General features: G+C 40.7%; 1 protein-coding gene and 1 long non-coding RNA gene across 2 annotated transcripts in view; one reads left to right on the plus strand and one right to left on the minus strand.

The window, feature by feature from the left end:
• The window catches only part of CHRNA7 (cholinergic receptor, nicotinic, alpha 7), a 135,526-nt gene that overhangs the window by 98,438 nt on the left and 11,394 nt on the right, over positions 1-25,694 (minus strand).
• On the plus strand, positions 3,208-9,689 carry LOC132343354 (uncharacterized). Its single transcript, XR_009492147.1, has 3 exons — positions 3,208-3,369; positions 7,696-7,754; positions 8,565-9,689. It is a non-coding gene; the product is annotated as an uncharacterized lncRNA (long non-coding RNA).

The raw sequence follows: 25,694 nt of genomic DNA on the forward strand, positions 1-25,694 counted from the left end.
AGTTGGACACGACTGAAGCGACTTAGTAGCAGCAGCAGCTGCTTCATTGACAATGCTAAAGCCCTTGACTGTGTGGATCATAACAAACTGTAAAATTCTTAAACAGATGGGCATACCAGGCCACCTTACCTGCCCCCTGAGAAACCTGTATGCAGGTCAAGAAGCAACAGTTAGAACCTTATATGGAACAACTGACTGGTTCCAAATTGGGAAAGAGGTTTGTCAAGGCTGTACACTTTTACCCTGCTTATTTAACTTCTATGCAGAGTATATCATGCAAAATGCTAGGCTAGATGAATCACAAGCTGGAATCAAGACTGTGAGACAAGTATCAATAACCTCAGATATGCAGCTGACACCACCCTAGTGGCAGAAAGTGAAGAGGAACTAAAGAGCCTCTTGATGAAGGTGGAAGAGGAGAGTGAAAAAGAGGGCTTAAAACTCAACATTCAAAAAACAAAGATCAGGGCATCTGGTACCATCACTTCATGGCAAATAGATGGGGAAAAAGTGGAAAAAGTGACAGACTCTCTTGGGCTCCAAAATCACTGCAGCCATGAAATTAAAAGATGCTTGCTCCTTGAAAGAAAACCTATGACAAACCTAGACAGTATATTAAAAAGCAGAGACATCACTTTGCCAACCAAGTCCGTATAATCAAAGCTATGGTTTTTCCAGTAGTCATGTATGGATGTGAGAGCTGGACCATAAAGAAGGCTAGGTGCCAAAGAACTGATGCTTTTGAACTGAGGTGCTGGGGAAGATTCTTGAGAGTCCCTTGGACTGCAAGGAGGTCAAATAAATCAATCCTAAAGGAAATCAATCCTGAATATTCACTGGAAAGACTGAGGCTGAAGCTGAAGCTCCAACACTTTGGTCACCTGATGTGAAGAGCTGACTCATTAGAAAAGACCCCGATGCTGGGAAAGATTAAAGGCAGGAGGAGAAGGGGATGACAGAGGATGAGATGGCTGGATGGCATCACCGACTTGACAGATATGAGTTTGATCAAGCTCCAGGAGTTAGTGAGGGACAAGGAAGCATGGCGTGCTGCAGTCCATGGGGTCGCAAAGATCCGGACATGACTGAGCAACTGAACTGAACTGAACCTCTGCTGAGCAGTCTCATGCCCTGGGTCTCACCTTCTGCCCTTAGGAGAGTTTCCCAAGATCCCATCTGAGCTTCTTCACCAGGAGTTTGAGGTCATTCCCCTCTGCATCAGAAAGGCACTGGGAAAGTATTTTAAGATAGTAAAGAACATACCTTCTCTCCTGGGTCTTGCAAACTGAATACAACACTAGTAAGAATGAAAATCTTGTCCAATAAATGGATGGATAAAGAGAATAGGACTAATATTATAAAAAATTATGAATAGAAAGCACTGCTTTTGCCAGAAATAGTCAAATGAGGATCCTCAAAATATCCAACGGGAAAACAAGACAGAATGGCATTCAATAAGTTTGCTTTCTCTCATCTCACTGGATTAATTTTAACATCACAATCATAAATAATGCACGGAATTGCCAACTGCTGCTACATTCCCACTTTTGGTTTCTTCCTCCTCTGCGTGTGGGCTCATGGACTTTTCACCACAGATAGTAGAAAATGATGCTGAGAAAGCAAAAGAAATGGTTCCCACAACTGTGGATCATTTCCTTAAATCTGTATCATACAAAGGTGTGTGTATAGTAAGCCAAGTCATCTGTTAAGTATTTTAAAACAAAAAGCCTCAGAGCTAATGAGGGTTTAGTGAAATAAGCATTTTCTAACACTATGAGTCAATGTATAAATTAATACATACTTTCTTCATAGCAAATTTTAAGTTACTTTAGGTCAAAAAGCTTTAAAAATATATTAACTTTTGGGGCTAAATTCTATATCTAAGAAATGATCCTAAAGAAATAATCAGACATTGGAATAAACATCAAGGTTTAAAAATGTTATAGTGCCAACACTATTATAAAGAGCTATTTGACAAATAATAAGCTGTGGCATATCCATGAAAGGAAACGCTATGTAATTATTAAAATATTTTCAAAAGAATATAGTCATGTGAATAACACAATAAAATATTAAGTGGGAGAAAAGCATCCCATAAAATTGTACTTACAGTATTATTTAACTGTTAAGTGATAGTTGCTCAGTTGTGTCTGATTCTTTGCAACCCCATGAAGCCTGCCAGGCTCCTCTGTCCATGGAATTCTCCAGACAAGAATACTGGAGTGGGTTGCCATTTCCTTCTCTAAGTTAATTGTTTCAAGAGTTGTTTAAATTCTGTTCTGTGATGTCATTATCTCTCATCTCCAGTCATGAATATGGTCTGACTGATTATTTCAACACTCAACCTCTCTGTGTAAATTTTCTCTTATAGTCAACCCACTTTACTAAGAAAAACAGGTAGAATGTAATAGTGACCTTAAGATACACATTACTATATGAGTTATGATTTTAAATACATCTTGATTTCATTTTGTTTCAATACTATATATTTGTATTTATTATAGAATTTTTAAATGATCATTTCAAGAGCAATAAGAATGTATGGGTTCCAGACAGACAGTGTAGATACAGTTTTCCCTATGCCTATCACTAAATACAATGGAAAACAACTAAACCCCTTAGATGGTATACATCAATCAAATATAAGAAGACTCTAAAAAGTGCAAAGGAAGCTTCAGGAATCAAGAGACAACACTGCAGTGAACTTTCTGGATTTTCTTTTTTATCTATATGTTCCAGACTTAGAAACAAAGAAGCTGGCCACCCAGAAAGGCATCAGGCGCAAACAACAAAAAAGTGCCAACGAAAGCCTGCTATCTCTAATCAAAAAACCAGGAAATAAGCATCCTAGCAAAATTCAGTTTTATGTAACAGACACTTTACCCAGACACCATGGAGAAAAGATGGCCCCATGATTAATCAGGTCCACAAATACCAGACATATACCATCTTCAGACTATAACAAGACACCCTAACACTCCCACCAGGGTTAGGTCAGAGAAGGCCAGTTTGGGAGCAGTGACTTTCGTTTAATAAGCTATGTCCAATCACACTTTGAAGACCATGTGGGGAGCCTGGACTTCTATCCTCACCTGGCAGTAAAGAGACAGCAATCATCCCCTCCCCCTCCCCCATCTCCCTTCCTCTTCATTGGACTGATGTCACAAAACGTATGACAGAGAGTAAGGATTTTAACCCCTGCCCAGCAGTCTTGAGGACGCACACACACACACACTGCTAGTGAAGGCCATGTGGAGAACAGTAACGAGCTTCAAGACGGTAGGATAGTAGCAGGAGACTCAGCAGGCGGGGAGAAGGAATCCCACCGTGACCCAGATCGTCGTCCCTCCTCCCCCATGTGAACAGAAGGTAAGCAGGGAACTCTACACTCAAATGAAAGTAACAAAGCTTTCCCCTCCTTCTTCTACAAGAGTGGTATCTGAGAGCCAGCTAAACACAAAGTTCAAATAAGACTCAGAGTCTCATAACAAAATAAATGGTTTAGGATTGAAAACCACTCACCGGACAAAGAGATGGGAAGATGAATCTAAAAAGACAAACTGAATCTAAAAGACAATCAGCAGATGTCAACAAGATGACCATCAAGAGACATTACAATTATGTGATAAAGATTTTAAAGTAGACATCAAGAAGCACTTCAAAGAGCAATTGCAAACATGATAGAAATAAATGAAAAAATAAAAAGTCCCTGCAGAGAAATAGAAGATATAAAGGAGACTCAAATAGAAATCTTGGAACTGAAGAACAAAATAATTTAAATAAAAACTTAACTGAGGTGCCTAATAGCAGAATGGTGAAAGAATGAGTGAAATGGAAGACACAGATTACACAATTTGATAAACAGAAAACAAAAATGGGAAAAAAAAAGTGAACAGCCCAGGGACCTATGGGACTTTATTATTAGATAATAAATCTGTAATTATAGACATGGATGAAAAAGATGAAATTCAAAAAGTGCATGAAGATGGCTGACACGTCCCAAATTTGATGAGACACAATCTATAGATTCAAGAAATGGTGTTGGTGGTGGTGGTGGTGGTCAGTCACTCAGTCATGTCAAACTCTTTGCCACCCCCATGGACTGAATATACCAGGCTTCCCTGTCTTTCACTATCTTATGGAGTTTGCTCAATCTCATGTCCACTGAGTTGATGATGCCATTCAACGATCTGTCACCCCACTGTCATCCTGCCCTCAATTTTTCCCAACATCAAGGTCTTTTCCAGGCTTTTGCATTAGGTAGCCAAAGTACTAGAGCTTCAGCATCAGTCCTTCCAATGAAAGGTCAGGGTTGATTTCCTTTAGTATTGACTGGTTTGATCTCCTTGCTGTCCAAAGGATTCTGAAGAATCGTCCCCAGCACTACAGTTTGAAATCATCAATTCTTCAGTGCTCAGTCTTCTTTATGGTTCAACTCTCACATCCATACATGACTACTGGAAAAACTATGGCTTTGACTATAAGTACCTTTGTCAGCAAAGTGATGTCTCTGCTTTTTAACATGCTATCTAGGTTTGTCTTAGGTTTTCATCCAAGGAGCAAGCATATTTTAATTTCATGACTGCAGTCACTGTCTGCAATGATTTTGGAACCCCGAAAAAGAAAATCACTGTTTTCATTGTTTCCCCATCTATTTGCCATGAAGGGATGAGATCTGATGCCATGATCTCAGTTTTTTGAATGTTGAGTTTTAGGCCTGCTTTTTCATTCTCTTCTTTCACCCTCATGAAGAGGCTGTTTAGTTCCTCTTCACTTTCTGTCATTAGTGTGGTATTATCTGCATATATGAGGTTGTTGACATTCTCCTGGCAATCTTGATTCCAGCTTGCGATTCATCTAGCTCAGCATTTCGCATGACATACTCTGCATATAAGTTAAATAAGCAGGGTGACAATATACAGCCTTGACAATACTCCTTTCCCAAGTTTGAACCAGCCCATTGTTCCATCTCCAGTTCTAACCGTTGCTTCTTGACTTGCATACAGGTTTCTCAGGAGGCAGGTAAGTTACTCTGGTAAGTTACTCTTTAAGGATTTTCCACAGTTTGTTATGATCCACACAGTCAAAGGCTTTAACATAGTCAATGAAGCAGAAGTAGATGTTTTTCTGAAATTCTCTTGCTTTTTCTATGATCCAACGGATGTTGGTTCTCTGGTTCCTCTGCCTTTTCTAAATTCAGCTTGTACCTCTGGAAGTTCTCAGTTCACATACTTCTGAAGCCTAGCTTGAAGGATTTTGAGCATTACCTTGCTAGGATGTGAAAAGAGAGCAAATACCAAACAAGATAAACCTAAAGAAATCCTTACCAGGATACAATCAGACTTTCAGAAGTTAAAGACAGTGAAAAAAACCTTAAAAACAGCAAGAGAAAAATATTACCTTATCTATAGGGTAAAAGCAATTGAAATGACAGTTGTTTGCCTTGGAATTTAAAGGGAAACTCTCATGGAGAGACGTATGTCAGTCAGACCATTTTTCTTACCCCATTATGTCAGTATCTGTCTTTCAAGTGGGATGTTTAACTATTTAAATTTAATATAATTTCTGATAAAAATAGGATATGTCTTATGTGGCTCCCTCCACCTTATCCCATTTTTTATTCCATTATGATGTGTTAAGTCAAAAACACACTTTTGTCTAGAGTACTATTTTAAGCTCCTTGTTATTTCATTTACCATATATTATAATTAACTTATTTTAATAATTAACTTGTTACAATATTGATAATTAACTTATTACAATCCTTTTTTGATTGATATGAATGTAAATAAATATAAAAAACTCTGCTCCTTTGTAGTTCTGCTTCCTCTGGTGAAGCACACACAAACTTTCTATGCAGTGTGCATATCAACGCATATTTATAATTATTGCTTTACAGGGTTGCCTTTCAAATGAAAGGGGAAGAAAAAAGTGATAAATAAAACATATATTGGGTTGGCCAAAAAGTTCCTTTGATTTTTTAAAATAAAAATAAACATTTTTTTTCATTTTCACCAAGAACTTTATTGAATTCGTATTCACTGTTTTTTTCCATCACCATCTGCCATTTTCATAATTCCATCTTCCGAAAACTTTTATCTTTTTGAGCAAAGACCTGTTTGAGGTACCTTTTACAATCTCCCAAATAATTGAAATATTTTTCATTAAAAGAATTTTGTAAAAACTGAAATAAATGAATATTCAAAGGTACAATGTTTGGCGAATACAGCAGATGAATCAGAATTTCCTAGCCAAGCTCTAACAGTTTCTGCCTGGTCATCAAAGAAACATGAGGTCTCGCGTTATTCTGATGGAAGATTATGCACATTCAGTTGACTAATTCTGGATGCATTTTATTAAACACTGCTTAATTGCTGAAATTGTTAATTTTTCCGGAAGGAACTCATAATAGAGGACACGTTTCCAAACTCACCATATACACATCACCTTCTCTGGATGAAGACTGGCCCTTGGTGTAGATGGTGGTGGTTCATTTCACTTGGCCAACCATCTCCTCTGTTCCACAGTATTGTATAGTATTCACTTTTCATCACTTGTCACAATTTGTTTTATAAATAGAACATTTTTGTTATATTTCAGTAGAGAATCACAGGTGGAAATACATTCAAGAAGGCTTCTTTTCTGCTAATTTATGTGGAACTCAAACATCAAATCAATTAACATAACCAAGCTGGTGCAAATTATTTTCAATGCTTGATTTCGTATAAACGTTGATGGTTCTCAATTTGATCACTATTAATTTCAACTAGTCTATCCAACCATGGAGCACTGTCCAGCAAGAAATCTCTAGCACAAAGCTTCACAAACTGCTTTTGACACATTTGATCACAGTATATTCTCCATACACTGCACAATTTTTTTTTTTTTTTTTGCAATTCAGTTGCATTACCTTCCTTGAAATAATAAAGCACAATATGCCAAAAATGGCATATTTTATTCTCCCGTCTTCAATATCAAAATGACTACTCAAAAATTCACCAATTTTATACATTTTTAAAGCACACTGATATGACAGTTGTCACAATACAATCTAACAAAATTGTTTTGAATGAAATTAAAGACAACTAAGTGTTATGAGAGCTATCTTATGGAAGAAAACCAAATTAATCTTTTGGTTAACCCAGTATTTATACTGTCTTTTATATTTATCTAGTTAGTTATCTTACTGTTCCTCTTTATTTATTATGCATGTGGATACAAGTTACTGTCTACTGGCTTTTCAACTAAAGGATTCCCTTTTATTATTTCCTGTAGGATAAGTTTACTAGCAAGAATTACCTCAGCTTTTTGTTTTTGTTTATTTTTTAACATCAGTTTTAGATTCATGGCAAAATTGAGGGGAAGGACCAGAGATTTCACTACCCCCACACATGCACAGCTTCTCTCATTACTGACAACCCCTCCCCGACCAAAGTGATAGAATTCTTACAACTGGTGAACCTACGGAGACATAGCGTTACCAACCAAAGTCCATAGTTTACATTATTGTCCACTCTTGGTGCTGTATACTCTATGAGCTTGGACAAACCTATAATGACACATATCTAGCATTTAAGTATCATTTAGAGTAGTTTGACTGTCTTCAAAATTCTCTGTGTTCTGCCTATTCATCATTCCCTTCCCTAGCCCTCGGTAACCACTGATCTTACTATCCCCACGGTTTGCCTTTTCCAGAATGTCATATGGTTGGAATCATTCAATATGAAGCCTTTTAGGAATCCCTGTGCGACCAGGTAGGACATGGGGGAAGAGGGGTTAAGGAGAAGTTGAGGTGGGAGGGGCCAGTGCCCCTTAGGGGCAGCTAGGGGAGGAAAGGGGTTCCCATGCCTGGACAGGCACACTCACCTCAAGGGAATCAGTGAGGATAGGAAGGGACCCTTGGGGGTTTTGGTGTATCACAGGGGAACACAGCTAGTATTTCCCCCACACACTTGGCCCCTGAGAGGCCTACTAGGGTCGTGGGCCTGCTCCTCCACCCTCCAAGGCATTTTCCACCCAGGTGGGCCCACGGGCATGAGAGAGGGTTAGGAAGTGCAGAGCCAGATAGGGAGGGACTTTCAGGGGTTGGAGGATCAGGGGGAGTGCAGTTAGCATTTCTCCCACCCAGCCAAACACCAGTGAGCTTGCTAGGGCTCCTGATCCTCTGTGCTCCAAGGCAGGCACTCTGGGGCCCCTCCAGGCCAGGCTGAGCCTATCCTCTACCCCCCATACCCCTAGGGCCTTTGCCAGATGCAGAGGGTGTGTCCTGAGCAAACCCCACCTCTACTTAAGCCCTGCCCCTAGGGCCTTTCCTGGCTGCTTGGGTCCTCAGCTTAGACCCTGCCCCAGTCTAAACTGCACCTCTGCCTGAGCTCCCTCCCCCGCCCAGTCAAGGCTTTTTCCAGATTTATTCTGTTTTTTGCTATTGGGGTTCCATTTTACCCTCTGAAGGTTGTTTCATTCTTTTTCCCCCAAATATATCATTAGTTCTCTAAATTTATTTTACTTCTTATTCTTTGTTATTGTTCTCCATTTTGGTCTCTTTTCTTGTTTTTGTCATATAGCTTGCAGATCTTGGATCATGAGCCAAAGGCTGGGTCTGAACTCCTGTGGTAGCATCATGTAGTCCAAATGGCTGGACTAACAGACAACCTCAGACCCCTGGGCATATTAATCAGAGTGAGGTCTCCTGAGGTTCTACATCTCAATACCAAGACCCAGCTTCACCCAACTGCCTTGTAAACTCCAGTGCTGGAAATGTCTGGCCAAATAACCAGTAAGACAGGAACACAGCTCCACCCATCAAAAACTTGTATTGTGCATACTCATTCCTGCCACCTTATGGACTGGAGCCTGCCAGGTTAACTCTGTTCACAGAATTTCCTAGGGAAGAATACTGGAGTGAGTTGCCAGTTCCTCCTCCAGGGGATCCTCCCAAGCCAGGGATTGAACCCGTGTCTCTTGTGGCTCCTGCATGGGCAGACAGGTTCTCTACCACTAGCACTACCTGGGGAGCAAAATAATACAGTACAGATGAAGAAGCAAGGTAAAAACCTAGAGCACGAAATAAACGCAGAGGAAATAGGGAACCTACCTCAAAAAGAATTTAGAGTAATGATACTAAAGATGATCCAAAATCTTAGAACAGAGGCATGAATCGAAAAAATATAAGTAATGTTTAACAGGGACCCAGAAGAACTAAAGAACAAACAAACACAGATGAACAACACAATAAATGAAATGAAAAATACGCTACAAGGAATCAATAGCAGAATAACTGAGGCAGAAGAACAAGTAAGTGAGCTGAAAAATGGAATGGTGGAAGTTATTGCCAAGGAGCAGAATAAGAAAAAAAAAAAAAAAAGAATTAAAGACAGTTTCAGAGAACTGAGAAAACAGTAAATGTACTATTTACAATTGCCAGGACACGGAAAAAACCTAAATGTTCAATGACAAATGAATGGATAAAGAAGAAGAGGTACATATATACAATGGACTATTACTCAGACACTAAAAAAAATGACATAGGGTTATTTGTAGAGATGTAGATGTACCTAAAGTCTCTGTATATACAGAATGAAGTCAGAAAAGCAAATATCGTATATTAACCCATATATGTAGAAACTAGAAAAATGGTATGCTGTTGCTAAGTTGCTTCAGTTGTGTCCGACTCTGTGCAATCCCATAGACAGCAGCCCACCAGGCTCCCCCATCCCTGGGATTCTCCAGGCAAGAACACTGGAGTAGGTTGCCATTTCCTTCTCTAATGCATGAAAGTGAAAAGTGAAAGTGAAGTTGCCCAGTCATGTCTGACTCTTAGCAACCCCATGGACTGCAGCCTACCAGGCTCCTCGGTCCATGGGATTTTCCAGGCAAGAGTACTTAAGTGGGGTGCCATTGCCTTCTCCAATGCATGAAAGTGAAAAGTGAATGATGGTATAGATGAACCTATTTCCAAGACAGGAATAGAGACCCTGACACAGAGAACAGACACGTGGACACAGATAAGTAAAGGGAGGATGGATGGATTGGGAGATTGGAATTGACATATATACATTACCATGTGTGAAACAGATAGCTAGTGGGAATCTGCTGTAAAGCACAGGAAGTTCAGCCCAGTGCTCTGTGGTGACCTAGAGGGATGGAATGGGGGGCAGGGGTCGAAGAGTGGGGGCGATGTATATATGCATATAGCTGATTCACTTCATTGTACTGCAGAAACTAACAATATTGTAAAGCAATTATATTCCAATAAAAATAAGTAAATAAATAAACTAAGGCAAACTAAAAAAATTAAATAATCATGAAACTTAAAAACAAAAACATGATTTGGACACAAGTGTACATCCTCTTCTTCCCAAAATTAAAAATAAGTGCAATAAGTAATGTGTTAAGGAATAAATTCAATCTTACCAAAATAAACATGAAAGGAGACAACACAGACAATAACTTGATCTGAATAGTAAATGGATGAGAAATGATGACTGACAGGGTCCTCCAAATACAGATCCAAGTCCACACGGAGGAGGCTGAGACGGAGCCCAGGAGAGCTCACAAGTGGGAAGGAGCAGGTAACCATGAAAGCACAAGTGTAGAGGAGGTTAAAACGGGAGGACTGGCATCAAGTGTTTATAAGAATCACTTAGATGCCCCAACATACTCATATGCAGGACTGGCAGCTGCTTCTCCCTGCCCTGGCGGGATATGAGAATCTTACTCTCTGGAGAAGACAGACCAGAAGGATTCTGTAGGCCAGACTCTGGCAGAGCTACAATGGAAGTGATTCGCTACAAACAGAGGTAGGTTTAAGAACAACGGACTCCTCCAGCCCTTATCCCCTCTCAGCTCTCAGAACGCGGATTGCCTGGCTCAGGCTGCCTAGATGAGAGACAAGAAAAATTTTCTCTGGCCAAACTCATCTGCCTGAGAGAAAAGATCTAATCATACTAACACCTCCAAAATAATACCTTCTGAGCCAGACTGTGCTGTAGTGAAGCCTCCACCACCAATCTCTCTGAGACTCTCATACACTCACACATAGACTCATATACTCAGACAAAGTCACACAGCATTATAAAAAAGCTTCTAATATAAAAAACAGGGTCAAAAATATAAGCAAGTAATAAAGGAGCTTTGAAGAAATGGACAATACCAGGAGCTGATAAAAATATCCAAAACTTCAAAAAAAAAAAAAATTTCAGAAATCTAAGAGAAGCTATTGCATCAATGTAAAAAGAGATAGCTTTATCAGGATGCAGTTGCTATCAACAAGGAACAATCAGAGTGCAAGACAGTTCTTGGAAACTGGAACACTGAAAGATAGAAAAAGAAACAACAAAATTCAGAGGGAAATTTTTTTTGCTGTTGCAGATACTACAATCCATCAAGTAGAAGGGAAAAAATAAAGCCACGTAAGACCTGGCTCATAGATTTCAAAACAAACTTTTGGTTACCAAAGGGGAATGCTGAGTGGGGAGATGGCTTGATTGGGAGTCTGGAATGAACATATACACACTATGCTATGCTATGCTAAGTCACTTCAGTCGTGTCCGACTCTGTGTGACCCCATAGACCGTAGCACCAGGCTCCCCCGTCCCTGGGATTCTCCAGGCAAGAACACTGGAGTGGGTTGCCATTTCCTTCTCCAATGCATGAAAGTGAAAAGTGAAAGTGAAGTCACTCAGTCGTGTCTGACTCTTAGTGACCCCATGGACTGTAGCCTACCAGGCTCCTCCATCCATGGGATTTTCCAGGCAAGAGTACTGGAGTGGGGTGCCATTGCCTTCTCCGCATATACACACTACTATACATAAAACAGATAATCAATAAGGACTTACTATAAAGCACACAGAACTCTACTCAATATTCTGTAATAACCTATATGGGAAAAGAATCTGAAAAAGAGTAAATATACTTTTGTGTATAACTGAATCACTTTGCTAATACAAAGTTTTAGCAGTGTTAATCACCTGAAACTAACACAATACTGTAAATTCAAACTTTTTTTTTTTTAAAAAAGCTAGAAACCACATTCTTCTACGCTCCCTTTCTCAGACCACTACTGATGGGCACCACACACCAGAATGAGAACATAAATCTAGAAAGGAAACAATATAGGACCCTGAAAAGGACATAACTAGAAAATAGCAACAGGAATTCTCTACTTGAGTTGTGGTATATTAAAGTACAAAATACATATTTTTTTCCCTTTGTCCCAGGTTCCTGACATGACACACGCTTCAAAAATGCTTGGAATTTTCTGATAGGAATGTCTTCATTATGCTAAAAAAGTAACTGGTGGCATGGGTTACCCTGAACAGCTTCAGGATGGGTGCCGGTCAGGAGAAAAACCCTGGGGGAGGTTAGAGGGCTGGAACTTTTGGCTTAACCTTCAGGGAGGTGAGGGAGTGCTGGAGATGGAGCTCAATAATGTTGCCAATAATCCAATCAATTCTAGCCACAAAAGGGGATTTCAATAAAAACTCTAGACGGTGAAGCTTGGGATCTGAATTCTCAAGTTCTGTTTTTTTTTTTTTTTTTTTCTTTTAAAGTTTCGGAAGTTTTCATCTGCTCCCTCTATTGTCTGTTTCTTCAAATCCCTTTATTCCCTGCTTATATTTTTAGCTCTGTTTTTATGTTAGCTCTTAGGAGAGCTTCCTGACTGGAAGGGTGGTGCAGTATACCAGGAGAGGAACACAGCACAGCTCCTGGGCTCTGGACCTTCTTCCACCCTGCCCTATGTACTCTTCATCTGGCTGCTGATTTGTACCCTTTTTAACAAAATGATCCTTGTCAGTATAGCAACTTCCTGAGTTGTGTGAGTTGTTCCAGTGAATTATCCATCCTGGGGTTTGAAGAGGCCCCAGATTTGCAGCCAACCAGATAGACATGCAGACAGCCTAAAGACCCTGTTTTGAGTCTGAAGCAAGAGCACCCTGTTGGGAATCGTGCCTTCATCTCGGAGGGTTTGATGCCAACACAGAGTAGGTCAGGTTAGAATTGAATTGAATTGTAGGACACTCAGTCAGTGTCAGAGATTTGTTGTCAGAACCCGACAGCGAAGGAAAATTCCAGTTCAACAGTTGCTAATTTAGTTACAAGCAGCAAGACAAATATTTCTGAGCACGCACCTCTAAAAACATGGACCATAAAAACCACATGTTTCTGAACATAAGGACATCGATTTATACTTCTTCTGGAAAGTTTGGGGAGGAAACGATGGTTACATGAAAAATTCAACAACTACAGAAAGACAATAAATAGTGTTAATGCTGAGGAAAAATAAATAGTTATACTAGAAAATAAATGTAATCATAGCCACAATGATTGGCTCATGCAAACTGTGATTTCATAATGATTTTAATACATACATTGTATATTAATTTAACCAAAAATTATGATTTAATTTCACCGGGACGATAAGGGAAGAAAAAAAGAAGTGTATTATCTGGAGGAAGGGCGTGAAGAAACAACTAATTCCTCATCTTCAGTACTGAAAAGTCCTTAGATATTGACCGTAACTCTAAACCAAAAAGCAATAGTTACTATAAGCATTTTATTTAGAGATACAAAGCACATTTAGAGACAATGCAAATCTCAAAGAAACATCCAGAGCTGAAATTAGACGCTTCTGGGAAATGTAAACTGAGGCAGGGGTATAAATAAGCATTTAACCTATGTGCAAGAACCGTATTAACAAAACACATTTTTACAAAATGTTATCATCACCCACAATGGCACTATGATGTTATCACAGTAAGCAGCATTATATTTTAAGGGGCAGAATCCGAGGTGCGGCAGTGTTCCCAAGCTCACACAATTATGGAGGGTTGGATCCAGTTTGAAATTGTTGTTATGATCCCCAATCTTGTGTTTCTCTCTCGAGCTTCCTAGTATCAACCTGTCAATCAGTAAAAGGGTTTTGATATCACAGGAATAAAAAAGATTAATTCTGATTGGCAGGGATTGGGGAATCTCTTTATAGAAAGTATCCTTTGGACTAGGCTTTGAGACATCTCAGGCTGTTCCCTGCAGGCAGGGAAAGTGCCTGGACCATATGCCTGCCTCCTCTACTACTACCACCTGGCTTCCTGTCTGGGCTTGGGGAAGCATGGAGCTGCTGCAGTCTACCGACCACATGATCCTGATGCGTGTGTCTGATGAGCTCCTGACAGTCTGTAAACCATCTACACTCTCTCAGGACCTAGTGGCCCCATTATTACAGCTCCTACGAACTGCACCAATGTTGGTATGCAATCAACAGAATATGATGAATAACAGAACATCTGACAGGGCTGCTGCAAGTACTGTATTTGGTATCACACTCACCACAGAGCCAGGCACTGGTACTGGATCTTACAACCCATGGAGGACTCAGAGTCTGAGGCCCACAGTGCCCCTCAGGATGCCCAGCTCTGCCCATCACTTCTTGACGGGTGTGCTACATCCTCCCCCTGGACTCTGATTCAATACTTTCATGCCTCCATGAAGCCACCCTCCCTCCCAGGCGAGCTGCAGATGGCTTTGCATGATGACTTTGCATTGTCAGGGTTCTCTAGAAAAAAGGAACCAATAGGATGAATATATATATGTGTGTATGTGTGTGTGTGGGTGTGTGTGTAAGAAGGAAAAAAATGGGGCAGGAGGGGTGCCACATGGCTCATAGGATCTTGTTTCCTGACCAGAGATTAAATCCAGGCCATGGCAGTGAAAGTGTTGAATTCTAACCACTGGACCACCAGGGAATTTCAAAAAAAATTTTAATAAGGATCAGCTCAGACATTTTTGTAAGACTTGGCTCACACAGAACTGGCAGCATAGTCCTATAATCCACCATCTGGAAAGCCAGGAGAGCTGATGGTGTGACTCAGTCCAAGTCCAAAGGCCAATGGTGTCAGTGTCCCCCAGGACTGTGAAGCTGGAAGGCCCATGAACCATGAGCTCTGATGTGACAGGGCAGGAGAAGATGAGCAAATCAGCCCTCGCTCTGTCTTTTTGTTCTATCAGGACCTAAGTAAGTTGCATGAGGCCCACCTGCTTGGATAAAGGTGATCTTTACTCAATTCACATGTTAATCTCTTCCATGATCTCAGCCACAGTCAGCTCCTGGTCTTGTTTTTGCTGACCCCATCTTTGGCTGCAAAGAATAAAATCAATCTGATTTCGGGGTTGACCATCTAGTGATGTCCATGTGTAGAGTCTTCTCCTGTGTTGTTGGAAGAGGGTGTTTGCTATGACCAGTGCATTCTCTTGGCAGAACTCTGTTAGCCTTTGCTCTGCTTCACTCTATACTCCAAGGCCAAATTTGCCTCTTGACTTCCTACTTTTGCATTACAGTCCCCTATAATGAAAAGGACATCTTTTTGGGGTGTTAGTTCTAGAAGGTCTTATAGATCTTCATAGAACCGTTCAGCTTCTTCAGCATTACTGGTCAGGGCATAGACTTGGATTACCATGATATTGAATGGTTGGAAACCAACAGAGCATTCGGTTGTTTTTGAGGCTGTATCCAAGTACTGCATTTTGGACTTTTTTGTTGACTATGGTGGCTACTCCATTTCTTCTAAGTGATTCTGGCCCACAGTAGTAGATATAATGGTCACTAGAGTTAAATGCACCCATTCCAGTCCATTTTAGTTCGCTGATTCCTAAAATGTCAACGTTCACTCTTGCCATCTCCTGTTTGATCACTTCCAATTTGCCCTGATTCATGGACCTAACATTCCAGGTTCCTATGCAATATTGCTCTTTATAGCATCGGACCTTGCTTCCATCACCAGTCACATCCACAACTGGGTGTTGTTTTTGCTTTGGCTCTGTCTCTTCATTCTTTCTGGAGTTATTTCTCCACTGATCTCCAGTAGCAATATTGGGCACCTACCAACCTGGGGAGTTCATCTTTCAGTGTTTTATCCTTTTGCCTTTTCATACTGTTCTTGGGGTTCTCAAGGCAGGAATACTGAAGTGGTTTGCCATTCATTCCCTTCTCCAGTTGATCATATTTTGTCAGAACTCTCCACCATGACCCGTCCGTCTTGGGTGGCCCTACGTGGCATGGCTCATAGTTTCATTGAGTTAGACAAGGCTGTGGTCCATTGTGATTAGATTGGTTAGTTTTCTGTGACTGTGGTTTTCAGTCTGTCTGCCCTCTGCTGGAGAAGGATTAGAAGGTTATGAAAGCTTCTTGATGGGATAGACTGACTGAGGGGGATACTGGATCTTGTTCTGATGAGCAGGGTAAATATTTAATCCAATTTTCTGTTGATGAGTGAAGCTGTGTTCCCTCCCTGCCATTTACCTGGGCCAAACTATGGTGGAGGTAATGAAGATACTGGTGACCTCCCTCAAAAGATTCCATGCAGGTACTGCTACAGTCCATGCCCCCAACCCTGCATCAGGCCACCAGTGACCCACGCCTTCACGGGAGACTCCTGGACACCCACAGGCAAGTCTGGGACAGTCTCCTGTGGGGTCACTGCTTTTTTTTTTTTTTTAATTAAAATTAAATTCCTTTATTTCTCATGTGTTCCCCATCCTGAACCCTGGGGTCACTGCTTTTTTCTCCTGGGTCCTGGTGCACAAGGTTCTACTGTGCCCTCCAAGAGTCTATTTCCCAGTCCTGTGTAAGTTCTGGCAGCTCTATGGTGGGGTTAATGGTGACCTCCAACAAGAGGACTTATGCCATAAGTCCTCAGTGGACTTATGGACTCAATGGACATGAGTTTGAGTAAACTCTGGGAGTTGGTGATGGACAGGGAGGCCTGGCGTGCTGCAGTTCATGGGGTTGCAAAGAGTCGGACATGACTGACTGAACTGAACTGAATCTCTTCCAGAAACTCCCTCAGAGACAAACCCAGATTTAGTGATTTATCAGCTATCCAGGCAACCCCTGAGCCCAGGAAAGTGACACACAGAATTAAGCATACCAGTGTTCCTGTTACGGCAAGATCCAATGCTGTGTCATCCTTAACATCTCCTGCTAGAGTTATTCCCGGTCTACTATTTCTACATCTGTCTATCTAGCTATTTTTGCCCTTCCAAGTACTTAAAGTCTTTCTCATGAATGTGGCATACTGCTGGAACTTTTTAAAGTGAACCTGGGGCACTGTTTTTAAGTAGGTGTGTCTACCCCTCTCACAGCTAAAAGAAATGCAAAAAGGCAAAACTGTGCCCAAAGATTGGCACAATAAAGGACAGAAATGGTATGGACCTAACAGAAGCAGAAGATACTAAGAAGAGGTTGCAAGAATACCCAGAAGAACTATACAAAAAAGATCTTCACGACCCAGATAACCCCGATGGTGTGATCACTCACCTAGAGCCAGACACCTTGGAATGCTAAGTCAAGTGGGCCTTAGGAAGCATCACTAGGAACAAAGCTAGTGGAGGTGATGGAATTCCAGTTCAGTCAGTTCAGTAGCTCAGTCATATCCAACTCTTTGCAACTGTTTGGACTGCAGCAAGCCAGGCCTCCTTGTCCATCATCAACTCCTGGAGTTTACTCAAACTCAGGTCCGTTGAGTTGGTGATGCCATCCAACCACCTCATCCTCTGTTGTCCCCTTCTCCTCATGCCTTCAATCTTTCCTAGCATCAGGATCTTTTCCAATGAGTCACTTCTTCAAAGATCAAAATATTGGAGTTTCAGCTTCAGCATCAGTCTTTCCAATGAATGTTCAACACTGATTTCCTTTAGGATGGACTGGTTGGATCTCTTTAGGTATGACCTAAATCAAATCCCTCATGATTCTACAGTGGAAGTGACAAGTAGATTCAAGGGATTAGATCTGATAGACAGAGTGCCTGAAGAACTATGGATGGAGGTTAGTGACATTGTACAGGAGGCAGGGATCAAGACCATCCCCAAGAAAAAGAAATGCAAAAAGGTAAAATGGTTGACTGAGGAGGCCTTTCAAATAGCTGTGAAAACAAGAGAAGCCAAATGCAAAGGAGAAAAATAGGAAAGATATACCCATTTGAATGCAGCATTTCAAAGAATAGCAAGGAGCAACAAGAAAGCCTTCCTCAGTGATCAACGCAAAGATAGAGGAAAACAATAGAATGGGAAAGACTAGATATCTCTTCAAGAAAATGAGAGATACCAAGGGAAACATTTCATGCAAAGATGGCATTCCAGTTGAGCTATTTCAAATCCTAAAAGATGATGCTGTAAAAGTGCTGCACTCAATATGCCAGCAAATTTGGAAAACTCAGCAGGGGCCACAGGACTGGAAAAGGTCAGTTTTCCTTCCAATCCCAAGGAAAGGCAATGCCAAAGAATGCTCAAAGTACCACACAACTGCTCTCATCTCACACGCTAGCAAAGTAATGCTCATAATTCTCCAAGCCAGGCTTCAAAAGTACATGAACCATGAACATCCAGATGTTCAAGCTGGATTTAGAAAAGGCAGAAGAACCAGAGATCAAATTGCCAACATCTGTTGGATCATTGAAAAAGAGAGTTCCAAAAAAACATCTACTTCTGCTTTATTTACCATGCTAAAATCTTTGACTGTGTGGATCACAACAAACTGTGGAAAATTCTTCAAGAGACAGGAATCCCAGACCACCTGGGCTGCCTCCTGAGAAATGTGTATGCATATTAAGAAGCAACAATTTGAACTGGACATGGAACAACAGACTGGTTCCAAACTGGGAAAGGAGTATATTGTCAAGGCTGTATATTGTCACCCTGCTCCTTTAACTTATATGCAGAGTACATCATGAGAAACGTTGGGCTGGATGAAGTACAACCTGGAATCAAGATTGCCGGGAGAAATATCAATAACTTCAGATATACAGATGACACCACCCTTATGGCAGGAAGCAAAGAACTATAAAGAGCCTCTTGATGAAAGTGAAAGAGGAGAGTGAAAAAGTTGACTTAAAACTCAACATTCAGAAAACTAAGATCATGGCATCTGGTCCCATCACTTCATGGCAAATAGATGGGGAAACAATGGAAACAGTGAGAGATTTCATTTTTTTGGGCTCCAAGATCACTGCAGATGGTGACTGCAGCCATGAAATTAAAAGATGCTTGCTCCTTGGAAGAAAAGCTATGACAAACCTAGACAGCATATTAAAAAGCAGAGACATTACTTTGTCAACAGAGGTCCATCTAGTCAAGGCTATGGTTTTTCCAATAGTCGTGTATGCATGTGAGAGTTGGACTATAAAGAAAGCTGAGCACCAAAGAATTGATGCTTTTGAACTGTGGTGTTGGAGAAGACTCTCGATAGTCCCTTGGACAGCAAGGGGATCCAACCAGTTCATCCTAAAGGAGATCAGTCCTGAACATTCATTGGAAGGACTGATGCTGAAGCTGAAACTCCAATACTTTGGCCACCTGATGCACATAACTGACTCACGTGAAAAGACACTGATGCTGGGAAAGATTGAAGGTGGGCGGAGAAGGATGAGATGGTTGGATGGCATCACTGACTCAATGGACATAAGTCTGAGTAAACTCCAGGAGTTGGTGATGGACAAGGAGGCCTGGCGTGCTGCAGTCCATGGGGTCTCAAAGAGTTGGACACGACTGAGCAACTGAACTGGACTAACTCATTTCACAACAGAATGATGATGGATGAGACTGGCCTCGTTTCTGTCATCATGTGTTGTCATTTCCCCACAGCATTTTGTTGTGCTTTTTAAAATCATTTCTAAATATTATTGGAATGTTCCAATGTTTTTGTTTCATTTTCTTTACAAGATTTGAAAGTTTCAGAATATTTTTCCACTTGCATAGTGGTTATTTAAAAATTTTGAAAACATATTTTCACTTACATTTACATACACACACACATACATATACATACAAACACATGTATGTATACAGAGTCATTAAAAAGCAGAGATATTACTTTGCCTACAAAGGTCCATCTAGTCAAAGCTATGGTTTTTCCAGCAGTCATGTACAGATGTGAGGGCTGGACAATAAAAATGGCTAAGCACTGAAGAAATGATGTCTACAAACTGTGGTGCTGGAGAAGACTCTTGAGAGTCCCTTGGACTTAAAGGAGATCAAACCAGTCTATGCTAAAGGAAATCAATCCTGAATATTCATTGGAAGGACAGATACTGAAGGTGAAGCTCCAGTACTTTGGCCATCTGATGCAAAGAGCTGACTCATTGGAAAAGACCCTGATGCTGGAAAAGATTGAAGGCAGAAGGAGAAGGGCACAAAAGAGGATGAGATAGTTGGATGGCATCGCCAACTGAATGGACATGAGTTTGAGCAAACTCCAGGAGATGGTGAAGGACAGGGAAGCCTGGCAAGCTGCAGTCCATGGGGTCGCAAAGAGTTGGACACCACTGAGTGACTGAACAACAACAACAACATGTATAGAAAGATATGTATACGTGGGTTACAGACTACTATCAATATTTCAGGCATGGCTGTTTGACAATTAGGCTTGATGGACATTTTTTCTGATCTCTCACAAGTTTTTCTTACATCCCACTTACTTTGTTTCGGGTTTGTTTCGTTTTGTTTTTTTTTCATTACTGGAATACATTATCCAGCAATGCTTTCAGATAATATATGGGTGGTAAAATCTGGATCCATGTGTATTTGAAAATTCTGTTTTTCTACTTGGCTCTGTAGAGATTTGGGGATAATAATTTCTCACTTGAGCTATGATATTACAGACCATGTCTTTTCAAATCCCAGATTTTTCTGATAAAACCAGAGATGTCATTTTGGCAATTATTTTTAGCAAGTGATATTCCCTCTGTCCTGGATGAATTTAAGGTTTTTTTTTTTTTTTTCCCCATATCCCTGGTGTACTGAAATTGAAGTGTTCAATGAGCCTTTTACATTAAGTTTTTCATGCTTTCCTTGAACTCTAGAAGCTTTTTTTAAAAAGATCCTTTCTTTATATTTTTACTTTCCATTTGGTCAGTTATCTCTTTCTGAAATATTTTCTAGACTCAAGTCAGAATTTATTTCAATGCCTACTGTCAATCCATGGTTTCCAAATAGAGTTTCCCACTGAAGGGTTTCTTTGTAAAAGCAGATTCAAGCCTGGAGTGAGCAGTACAAGATAGCCTTGCGATACCTCATTTAATTTTGTTCTAGAAAACAGAGTAACATCAAGGATCAGAGAGAGCTTACCAAAAGACACAGGAGTCACCTTGATAATCTGAGCATCAGAAACAAAAATAAGTAGAATGAAATAATATATATCAAATATCCCCCAAAATAATTCAAATCATTATAATAAAATCTCACTGGTCATCTACTATTTGAGTGTCTTGAATACTCCATAATATGTTCAAAAATTTAAAAAAAGCAAAAATATCCCCAAACAATAAAAATATGAAAAATGCCTGGGTTCAAGTCCCCAAATCTTCTCTGCTTAGACAAGAATGGTCCTAATAATATAGCACTTTGTTCACAGGACCACACGTGTTGATACACACCTAAAAAATGACCTATTAGCAGGGGAGATAGGCCCTGAATCCCCCTAGCCCAGGTTACATCTACCATCCTTTCCAGATTTCTTAGAGACATGATGATAAACCCAGGAGTCTCATTTTCCTCCAAAAGAGCAGCATTTCTGAAACAGGTGCAATCTTTCCAATCCAGACAAATCCATACCATGTATTCCATCTTGCTATTCCTTTCCTCTATCTAAGACAAGTTTCAAGCCCTTTAAAAGTATTTCTGTCTAATGCTGTGTGCTTTTAAAGTGATATTAAAAAAAAAAAAGCAGGGAGCCAGTGGAAAGCTGGTTTGTGGTAACACATCAATGACCAGCTGCTCCCTGTGCAGATGCAAACCACCACTGGAAAGGAAACACATTTCCTGTCATGAGTATTCATTCCCTTTCAGTTTTTAATTTAATCCACTGCCTATAATTTCCCCTGTCATCAACAATGAAGGTGCCATCTGCACATTGTTGCTTTAATGCCTGCTCAATGGTTATTGACAAAGGAGCGTCCTGGTCCGTGGCCATCACATTAATTGTTCCACACATGGAACAGGAGATGGGGTCCAACTGGTCTGATGCCCTCCAAAGGAAGAAAGGAGGTAAGGGGGACCTTCCTGCAACCGAGTGCCAGTCCAGCTCCTGGTACAGAGAGCTGCCTTCAATGCTTCTCACTCCTGAGACCAGGTGTCAGTACAGACCACTCCTTTCAGAGAAAAGCCTCTGGTGCAGTTTCCATTCACTCTGGGACTGTAAAACACAAGACCACAGATACAAAGGACAAACCAGATTCAGAGAGATTCCCCTCTGTTTAAATATCTATGCTGCAGGCATTTTACCTAGTTGAAAAATAAAAAGTGTCTCCTGACTCCAATTGCCTATAGGATGTGTCCCCGAAGACTAGCCAGAAGCACTTGAATGTTTGAAAATATTGCGATTCTCTAGGCTTTGTCTGTTTTTATCAGCGTGTCTGTTATTTTTTAGTTTCCATCAAGGAATTTTGTTGATCCTCAATCTCCAGATACTTCAGGCAAATACAAAACATTATCCTCAATGATTCATTCACAATTTGATGAGTAACCACAACATTTAAAGCAAAAATAAATTTTAAAACAGTAACATTCTTGGTTTTATTTAAAACAAACAAACAAAAAAAACCTTGTGAAGAAGTTTTTTAATGTTTTCTCTTAAGTGTTTTAAAGCTTTTGACCAATTGATTTTTAAGACCCATACAATGTTTCATTTATTATATAAGCCATAAGTATAAAGTCAAGATTTTTCAAGTTAACATACCAAAAAGTTCACTACCTCACACAGGCTGCTTTTGAAAATAGTCAGTAGAGAACATTTTAAGTTGCTTAAGACACTTTGGGGAAATTTTATTTTTCTCCAGTGTCAGATTATAAGCATCCAAACAAAAATAAAAACAGAAAATCCATCTCCGTCTTGTTTGTGAGCCATCAACATCCATCATGAGACCCTGCCTTGAGGTATACCTGCCAGCCGCAATGAATAAGCTCATCCTGAAAAGACTATCTCTACCAAAAGATTCCCAATAATTGGACTTTAATCCTAACAAGAGTCCAAAACTATTTGATATTTTAATAGGTTTCTTACAGTAACTGCCTCTCCTTCTACAGGGGCCACAATAAAGAAAACATTCATTTACATTTAAATAATCATAAATGTAAGATGTATATTAAAATGCTTATTCTCTCAGTTCTTGATTGCCCAGGTGTTCACTGCTCAATCAGTTTAAAGGAACACAAATATCAAAATGATATTGCGGCAATGTAGATATGGATCTATGAATCAAATAATGAATTAAAAATACAAAATAACATATTTTTGCCCATTGGCTTAGTTGCTGATAAGAGTATCCTGTAAGGTTCTAGCTTAAGATGTCAGCTTATACCCATCTATTTCCCCTCTGCCCTCAAGACTACTGAAATTAAAATGCAGGACAGAAATGGTATGCCAATGAAAAAAATGTTGCCTGCTGTATCAGTAAACAAAGATGTTACAGCTATCAAGCCACCCCATTTTAGCCACCCCTGATGGTGAGCCATGAGGGAATTCAGGAACGGAAACAGGATGCCTGCCATCAAGCAGTCAGTGACTGCAGCCACCCCCAGTGGTACACCCTCAAGGGACTTTGGATGAGAAAGCCCAGGATCCTGGCCCCAGAGAGCTGAGGTGCATATGAAAGGAATGACTTCAGTGAGCCCAGACTCTTGCATCTTCCCATACAGAGAAAAGTGCTAAATTCCTGAACTTGAGATGTCTGGTTTTCTTTAGTTAACAGTAATCCTCTGATGTACTGACTACCTGGTCTTTGTTGCAAAACTCCTATAAACCTTGGCTCCTCCCTTGCTGTGCTGTGCTGTTCAGCTGTGTCCGACTCTTTGTGACCCCATGGCCTGTAGCCCATCAGTCTCCTCTGTCCACGGGATTCTCCAGGCCAGAGTACTGGAGAGGGTGGCTTCTCCCCTACCTCTTTGGAAAAGTCCCTTAGACCTGAGATCCTGTCTTCTGGACTTTAAGTCCTCTGTTCTGTCCACCAGATAAAGCATAATTCTCAACTTTCGGGTTGTGGTTTTTTTTTTTTTTTCCCCAGATAACAGGTATAAACTCCCCAAAAGAAAGAGAATGGGAATGAGGCCATAAAAAGACAAGATATTTCAACACATCACAAGAAGAGAGCACACACACAGAGGCTTGGTGACTGCAAAAGCCAACAAAGGAAGACCTGTGCTCAACTTTGAGTAGGGGGCTGCAGGGTAGAGGGAGCAGGTCTGCCATGTAGAAGCCCACAGAGTTCAGAAGTGCCCTGAGTCCAGAGAAGGGCAGGGAGTACGGACTGGAGCTGTCACAGGTGAATTCAGAGAAAGCTTTGTCAACTCCCTCCTGACAATAACAAACTACCAGGTTTCTCCTCACTCCATAGAGTCAAAACTCAAACAAACTGATCTGATCAGTGAGTGCTATACAGAAGAACATAGCAGCCACTCCAAAACCTGCCTCCTAAGTCCTGGATGTGTGCCCGGTGCTATGAGCCTAACATTCATGGGATTCCCAAGGCTTAGCTGTGCCCTCCCCTAAAAGCATAAACTATCTCATTAATGTTTTTTAATGTTTTCTACTTGTTACATCCTTAATAATTTAGGAATACTAGGTGCAGTGAGGTATCTTACTAAAATCAGTGTTCCCTGCACCATTTACTTTTTAAAGGTGACCACTGGAAAATGTAAAATCACATCTGGGGCTGACATTACATTTGTATTGGACAGCCCTGAATTAGGAAACAAAGCAGCTCATGTGAAAAGAGATGCCTTTGGAGCAAAGCATTCAGTCCTTGAGCATTGTGGGTCCTCAAAAATGTAATAGGCCCCCTCTGATACAGCACTTCTACTAATGTTTCTGTTTCCTAATATAAAAATAAGAAGAGATATTAAGAATCAGAGGAACTTTAGAAAGTCTTAACAAATACATAGTAAAAATAAATAGAAAGGCAAAGTAAATAAATAAGCAAAATTAAAAGGGGAGGAAAATGACCCTAGAAGAAATAACATTGTTTAGTTTAAAACAAATGAACTACAAAAGTGAAGAAGGAAAGGACAACCCTCCAACCAGTACTCCCAGCGAAAGAGGGCCCAGTGTACAAAAGACAGGAACGGTGGAAGGAGGACCTGCTGGATGTACAGCGTGACCGAAGACATCGGGATAACAAGGTACAGTAAGATTTGGAGAAGAAGGTAAAAAGGAGACCATCTGAGCTTGACCCCGAATCAGGTGACACCAGGCACACACGACCCCAATGAATGACACAGAAACACGGCACTGAACCCACAGAGAAGAAAACAGGGGCTCAGAAAAACGGCTTTGCCGAGAACAGCGCTGACGCTGTCACAAAATCGTGAGGGCTGTTTTTTTTCCCCCAAGTCAAATCAAGCTACTGTCAAGTTACACAGAAGTTAAATATGACTGTGCTGTGCTCAGCTGGTAAAGAATCCGCCTGCAATGCAGGAGACCTGGGTTCAATCCCTGGGTTGGGAAGATCCCCTGGAGAAGGGAAAGGCTGCCCACTCCAGTATTCTGGGCTGAAGAATTCCACGGACTGTACAGTCCATGGGGTTGCAAAGAGTTGGACATGACTGACTGACTTTCACACTCACACACACGCACACAGAATAGAATGTAAATGTTACCAATGTGGACATGGAAGGACTTCAAGGGAAGCAGGGGCAGAACAGGAGTGATT

The sequence above is a fragment of the Bos taurus genome, chromosome 21 (genome assembly GCF_002263795.3).
Source record: "Bos taurus isolate L1 Dominette 01449 registration number 42190680 breed Hereford chromosome 21, ARS-UCD2.0, whole genome shotgun sequence".
NCBI lineage: Eukaryota > Metazoa > Chordata > Mammalia > Artiodactyla > Bovidae > Bos > Bos taurus.